This window comes from Rhinopithecus bieti, unplaced genomic scaffold (assembly GCF_001698545.2).
Source record: "Rhinopithecus bieti isolate Rb0 unplaced genomic scaffold, ASM169854v2 scaffold_10223, whole genome shotgun sequence".
NCBI lineage: Eukaryota > Metazoa > Chordata > Mammalia > Primates > Cercopithecidae > Rhinopithecus > Rhinopithecus bieti.
In genome coordinates, this window is record NW_016806659.1 from 1658921 (window position 1) to 1667180 (window position 8260).

Consider the following 8260-nt stretch of genomic DNA (forward strand, 5'->3'; position numbering starts at 1 on the left):
GGCAGCAAAAGCCAAAATTGACAAATGGGATCTAATTAAACTAAAGAGCTTCTGCACAGCAAAAGAAACTACCATCAGAGTGAACAGGCAACCTACAGAATGGGAGAAAATTTTTGCAATCTACTTATCAGGCAAAGGGCTAATATCCAGAACCTACAAAGAACTCAAACAAATTTACAAGAAAAAAACAAACAACCTCATCAAAAAGTGGGCAGAGGATATGAACAGACATTTCTCAAAAGAAGACGTGCATACAGCCAACAGACACATGAAAAAATGCTCATCATCACTGGCCATCAGAGAGTTTGCCTTTCTTGACAAGAATCTCATAAGCCAAAGTGAGGTTAGTCCTGTGGGCATGGAGAACGTACTATCAGTAAGGACTCTGCTAAAAAAAGAAGACCCAGCTTGACCTCATGAAGCTCACTCTGGGAATTGTGGCATTTGACACCTCACCTCCAGTTTCCTCCAATGCCACACTCTCCCCAAATAGTGAGAGTCTGACTTGGTATGACACCATGCTTAAGTCAGGAGCAAATGGCCACTTGTTTTCATAATTGCTTTCCCCCTGAAGTGTCTCTAAACACAAGTGATTTGTGAGAGCAAAAGGAGATAATTAAATGCTGGAATATATTTGATTTATTGAGCATGGGATTATTTCTGACATTTAATGGTGACTCAAAGAGAGTCCAGAGCTAGAAAATATGTGCTTATTGCTTTATATGATGTTTACATAAGACAGGAGGACATGGCCCGAGGCAAAGGTGACACACTGGAAGTTTTCCTTCAGCTCCCCTTCCCCTGGGGGTCTTGTCAGCTCTGCCCACTTCAGTATGAGCTCTTCACATGAGCCAGCACCTGGTCTGCCCTCTCCTCACAGACTTCTCTCAACTCAATCAGAAAACAATGTTTTTACTTTCACCTGAAAAGAATTTCAAATTTTCAGGGAAAAATATCATAAAAATAAAAAACAGTATAAAGAATATCTATCTATAATTTACTCAGATTCACCTATTGCAAGCATTTTACTGCATGTATCACTTGCTCTGTCTATGTATCTATTATCTTTTTAATTTGAGGGTATGTCACACACATCAGCCCCTTTCCTCTAAATACTTCAGTATGCATTTCCCAATAATAGAGATACACTCTTAAACAGCACGGTACAATGATCAACTTCAGTACATTCAGCATTGATGCAGTCCTTTTATCCAGCCTACTGCTTTGATCTAATTTTGTCAGTCGACCCAATAATGTCCTGTATAGGATTGTTTGCCTCTAATACAGGATCTGGTCTTGGGTCAAGTGCAGCCTTAGTTGTTACATCTCTTTGCCCTCCTTTAATCTATAGCATTTCTATAACTTTTCTTTGATTTTTATGACATTGTCATTTTGGAAGAGTATAAGCTCCCTTCTTGGTTTAAATATGGTGTTTCCCATTTTGTCTTTGTCCAGCGTTTCTTCATGATTGCAGGAATACCTGGGAAATATTGTGAGCTTCGTTCCAGACCATGGCAATAAAGCAAATATTGCAAGGAAGCAAGTCACACAATTTTTGTGGTTTCCCAATGCATAAAAAAGCTGTTTACACTACGCTGTAGTCTATTAAGTGTGCGATCACATTATGTCTAAAAAATAGTGTATGTGCATTACTTAAAAAATACTTCATTGCTAAAAAATGCTAATGATCATCTGAGCCTTCAGTGAGTCATAATCTTCTCGCAGGTGGAGGGTCTTGCCTCAATGTTAATGGCTGCTGACTGATCAGGGTGGTGGTTGCTGAATGTTGGGGTGGCTGTGGCCACTTTAAGACAACAATGAAGTTTGCTGCATCCATTTCACAAAAGATTCCTCTGTAGCATGTGATGCCCTTTTACAGCATTTTACCCACAGTAGAACTTCTTTCAAAATTGAAGTCAATTCTCTTAAGCCCTGCCACTACTTTATGAACTAAGTTTATGTAATATTCTAAATCTTTTGTTGTCATTTCAACAAAGTTCACAGCATCTTCACCAGCGGTAGATTTCATCTCAAGAAACCACTTTCTTCGCTCATCTGTAAGAAGCAGCTCCTCGCCCTTTCAAGTTTGATCATGAGATTGTGACAATTCAGTCACGTCTTTAGACTCCACTTATAATTCTAGTTTTCTTGCTGTTTCTACTACATTTGCAATTACAATAGTCACATCAGAAATCACTGATCACAGATCACCATAAAAGGTATAATAATAATGAAAAAGTTTGAAATATTACAAGAATTTCCAAAGTGAGATAGAAACACAGAGTGATCACATACTGTTCCAAAAATTACACCAACAGACTCACTCAACACAGAATTGCCGCAAACCTTCAATTTGTAAAATATGCAATATCTGCAGGGTACAATAAAGTAAAGCACAATAAAATGAGATATGCCTGTATATTAAGGTCTTACATCCTTAAAATACTGAATAGTTGATGTCATGTTTCTCTTACGGTATCACATCTGTGTGTCTAACTGTCTCTCAGAGGCATCACCCAAAGAATGTCCCAATTTCTCCACTGTATATTGTTTTCTTCCTTGCAACATCTAATAAGTACTTTATATGGAGACATCTTATGGAAATATCCTGCCCGTCATCAAAACTTCCCTACCTTTGGCACCCATCCATGATTCTTGCCTGATGCAATCTTCATCATGCGGATTGCAAAATGATTTTTTTCAACTCCATCACTACCTCCACATGTAACAGACTGTCTTCCATGCTCTTTTATAATTCCTCCCTACAGTTTTTATGTTTTTGTTTTTATTTTTTTGAGACAGCGTCTCACTGTGTCACCCAAGCTGGAATGCAGTGGCATGATCTTGGCTCACTGCAGCCTCCACCTCCCAGGTTCAAGCAAGTCTCCTGCCTCAGCCTCTCGAGTAGCTGGGACTACAGATACATGCCACCACAGCCGGCTCATTTTTGTATTTTTAGTAGATATGGGGTTTTGCCATGTTGGCCAGGCTGGTCTTGAACTCCTGGCCTCAGATAATCTGCCTGCCTTGGCCTCCTAAAGTGCTGGGATTACAGGTGTGAGCCACCATGTCCGGCCTATCTTCCCCATAATTTATTATCTATCTATCTAACTACCTATCATTTATCTATCTATACTAATGAGTAAATTCCTCTTTTAAATGGTTTGTAATTCATTATGGCACTCAATTATTTAATACTAATATTGTCCCATATTTGGCCTGTGAGACACTCTTTATATTGTCTCATATTTCCCTGTAACATGCCTCCATCATTATTGTTTTTTAACACTTCTTACTCTCTGGCATACAAAATGTTCCAAGTTCATTTTGTACCTACCCTGCCAAGTCATTTCTCTGTTGGGTCCTGCTTCATTTTAAAGGGAATGGGATTAGAGACCAAGATCTGATAATTAGATGTGCACATTGTTGCTAGGGTGGCTTTGTTTTTGGCTCTTTGAGCAAACAGAAATAGGAAACAGCCACATGTTTGTGCATATGTACATGTATACATATACAAATGTGCATTCATGCATGCACGCATGTGTGTATTTATATGTGTAACTAGACATACACATTTTAGAAATCCTGAGTCCATACCAATGCCTTCCATTGCGTTCTGCATTCTTTTTTTTTCTGTTTTTTTTTAGACAGAGTCTCACTCTGTTGCCATGCTGGAGTGCAGTGGTGCAATCTCAGCTCACTGCAATATCCACTTCCTGGGTTCAAGTGATTCTCCTGCCTCAGCCTCCCGAGTAGCTGGGACTACAGGTGTGTGCCACCACACTCAGCTAATTTTTGTATTTTTAGTAGAGACAGGGTTTCACCATGCTGGCCAGGATGGTCTTGATCGCTTGACCTTGTTATCCACTGGCCTCCCAAAGTGCTGGGATTACAGGCATGAGCCACCACGCCCGACCTCAATCCACATTCTTATGTCCTTCTCTGTGCAGAACACTGGCTCCCAGCAGCCTCACTGTGTCTCACTTGTTCAATCTTATGTTACATCTAAACTAGCTCTAGAATTGTTTTTTCCATAAAACTAAAATCAACAAACCTACTCAAGAGCACAGAATATTTGTGTGCTGCCCCCATGCGAACACACACGCAGCCCACCTGCTCCAGATTCATGATATACAGTCACATACTATGACTCAATTATTTGGATTAGTTCTTTCCTTGTTTTCCTTTCCCTTCAGTGTTTTTAGGGTAGTCATTAACTATAATTAAGTTCACTTGTTTCCATTTTCTGTTTCATGTTTGGTCTTTTTTCCATTCTTATTGATTTCATTTTAATTGTTGAGTATGTAGCTTATCATCAGCCTTTAAAATGTCAAAACATTATAAAAATTACACTCAGAAAAGTGTCATTCTCTCCTGTAGCCTTCCAGCCCACACCCCTCCCTGCTGTCTTCTTGCAGGTAACAAACTTGATTTTTAAAAATTTATTCTCCCTCTGTTTCTTTTAGCTGGAGCCTTTTATCTAAGCCTTTCTTTGTCCTGAGATGCAGAATGGAAGAAGAGTGCCAACATTTTTCAGGGTACCAGGCATCTCTCAACCCTAATAGCATCTCCAGGAAGGAAGCCACTGTCTCAGCTCAAGATAGGGACAGCTTCACCTGGACCTATGCTATTCATTCTATAGTAAGAAGGAGTGGATTTGGCACATCTTCTGCATTTGGGGCTAGGAGGTCCAGAAATTGTAATGATGCCGAGCCTGGGTGTCTGGTACTGGAAACTCTGCAAGTCCAGCCACTCTGACATCATGGCCACGCCTTAGGAAAATAGTTTTGCAGTAAGTAAAAAGAAATAGAAAAGCTAGGTCACAAAAGTGCTGTACCTTCAGGAGCCAAGATCTATGGTGGCACACCACCAGCTGAATAACCTAACAGTGTGGAAAGGGTTTCCTCCTTCAGACCCAACTCCCAGCTCCAACTGCAGCCTTAGGCTCCCCAGCCCTATCTGTAGGGGAGAAAGATGGCACCTGGTTCCCTGGCCACCAGGCTTCCACGGTCATCCAGGAGGGACAAAAAAAAGATCCCATGAACAACCAGACCACCTGGGTGGTAACAGGGACACCGTGTGGTCATCACAATAGACAAGAGAACTGTAGATGGCCTGCCAACTACATTCCCTCCCTTGAAGGTGATAAGAACCAGAGGTGACTTCTTGAAATAAGTAAACGCATGTAGATGCCTTGAAGTTACCCAGTGGGAGGATCATAAGGACAAAGAACGACATTCCCATAATAGAATGGGTGGGGGCGATTATGAATCATTTGAGTATTGTGAAGAATGTGATCTCATTTTGTACCCAAGCCAGTGAGTATCATGCCAATTTTCTATATAAGAAAACAGGCTGGACTGGGCATGGTGGCTCATGCCTGCAATCCCAGCACTTTGGGAGGCTGAGGTGGCTGAGGCGAGTGGATCATCTGAGGTCAGGAGTTCAAGATTACCCTGGCCAACATGGCGAAACCCTGTCTCTACTAAAAATACAAAAATTAGCTGGGCATCACGGCAGGCGCCTGTAATCCTAGCTACTCCGGAGGCTGAGGCAGGAGAGTCGCTTGAACCTGGCATGATAAGCAGAGGTAAAGAGTGATGAAGAGGAACTAGGAGCACACTGAGGGGGGCCATGGGGTCAGAAGGGGTCCCTGGGTCCAAGCAAGCTTGCAGGAAGGGAACAGGAGGTGGCTGTTGAACACCATTGGATCTCCTACTGGCCAGGAACTTCAGTGCTTCTCATTAAATTCTACAGGAAATGTATGAGGTAGGTAGTACCCATGTACCTGCCTCACGAGCAGCAGATGAAACCTCACACAGGTGAGCGCCTTGCTGCAGTTAGCTATAGAGGGAGGTAGGATGCCATACCAGCCATCCTGTTGGCTATAGGTCATCCGCCCCTCCTCCACTTTCCAGCCTGGGGGAGAGGGCAGTGAGGGGTGGCAGCTGTGAAGACACCACACAGTGTTCCCCTTCTCTGTGGACTTTGAGACGTTACCATGTAGAAGGGGCCCCTGGCTCTTCCACTAAGGTTTGTCTTTTATTCTCTACCCAGGTTTGTGGGAAGTAAAATATGACATTTGGTTAATTAATTTTTCAGATCTGCAAGGCCAGTGTAGGAAAGGCTGTAAATTAAACAATTCTCATTTCCATAACATTGCGGTCCAAAGGGTATCGCACTATGATGCATCCCTGAAGCAACGATGCGTAGCTTCTATTAAACAAAGGCCTGCATGCAAAAGCCCCTTGCCCTGCCTTGTGATGAAGTTAGGCATGCGAAACAGAAAAATAATTGGACATGTTTATCTCCCGATTTTTTAATCTGAATCTACTCAACAGGGCTGTCAGGGACTGCTCCCCAAGACAGGTCTACTGTATGAATGAAAAGATAAAGTTTAAAAGGCCATTTGCTATATAATCTCCACCTCATTCCAAGATGGGAAGTGGCTCAGCAAGTACATACAGTAGGGCAGGATGGGAACAGAAGAGGAGAAAGGGAGGAGGAGAACACAGCAGAGGGCAGGAAATTATGGCTGGGGCGGTGGTGTACAAATGAAGGCAAAAGTGGACCCAGTGTCCAAGCAGGGGAAGGTTTGGAAGTGGGTGGAGGGCAGGTTAAAGGGCATGAGGACAAGGTGAGAATCACAGGCACAGGGAAGGAACTGAGTGAGGACTGCGGAACTGAGGAGGGGCTTCGTTGCCGGGATGTTTTATCGTTTGGCCAGTGTGTGGGCACAGCAGGTTTCGGGTTTGAGTAACAGGAGAAGGAGACACTCAGAGCCATGTGCACCCTGAGGGCAGAGGGCAACGGTTAATTGTAGGTGAGGGGCTCGGGCCAGGGGGCTTCAGGGTCAAGCAGGTTGCAAAGGCAAAAGCAAGGCATGGGGTGGAAGAGGGCCTTAGCCATTCCTCATTAGGGTCAGCACCACAAGCAATGGCCAGGGCTGAAGAAGCCAGGGTAGCTCAGGAGCCTGCACAGAACTGGAAGGCTGGAAGTCAAGCCAGGAGAAAGAGGTAGAGGGACAGGCCAGGCCAAAAGAATGCATGTGGAGCCCAAGCCACAGAAACACAGGTGGTCACACTGCCTGATGCATCCTGCCAGGGCCTGCGGTGATGCAGGCCTGGAATGGAGGATGAGAAAGCAAGGAGCAAGACATTTCCCAATGCAGAAAACCAGCTGAGTGCCCCTCATTAATGGGGTATATATAGTGAGTAGAGGCAAAAAAATAACAAATTTAGGCAATACCAATATGTGCTTGGTGATATGCCGGCTTCTGGAAATATAAAAATAGGTAAGATTGGGCCCCTGCCCTGCATTAGGAAATTAAATGTGACCTCAGCTAATTGCAGCAATTGTTCTGAGCACACACAGGAGGGAGACGACATTGCTTCCACCTGGGGGAATCAGGGAAAACTTCTGAGGACATCATACTTGGACCTCATCTGGTAAAATAACAGGGAATTTTTTTTTCTTTTTTCTTTATCTTTTTTGTTTTTTTTTTGTTTGTTTGTTTGTTTTTGAGACTGAGTTTAGTTTTGTTGCCAGGCTAAAGTGCAATGGTGGGATCTCAGCTCACCACAACCTCCACCTCCAGGGTTCAAGCGATTCTCCTGCCTCAGCCTCCCAAGTAGCTGGGATTACAGGCGTGTGCCACCACACCTAGCTAATTTTGTATTTTAGAGATGGAGTTTCCATGTTGGTCAGGCTAGTCTGGAACTCCCGACCTCAGGTGATCCACCTGCCTCAGCCTCCCAAAGTGCTGGGATTACAGGCATGAGCCACCATGCCCATCCAATAACAGGGAATTTTTCTAGGAGAGCGGGGAAAGAGAGAAAGGACATTTTAGATAGAGGAAAGCATATGTTGTAGGCGTAGTCCTAGAAGGATTAATGTATGATCACTAGACTCACTCATGGTGGGAAAGCCAAAGTAAATATTTTAGGAAAAAAACATTCACCAGAGTAGAAACTCTCAATTATCCAAGTCATTCTATTACCTAGAGTTCATATTCTGTAAACAGGCTGTTCCAGAAGTATTTCTCATCATTATTTGTAAGTATTAAAACATAGGTGGAGAGTATTTCATTGTCAATACCTTGGAGTAAATTACAGGTTAAGTACACTAAAAATCATGTCTTTTCTGCAGGACTTCTTAGAGATTTTAATATATTGATAGGCATTTTGAATTTCAAAGAGGGAGTGTGGCATTAAGCATTTCTCATTCCAAAGATGCAAACTTTTTTTTTTTTTTTTTTTTT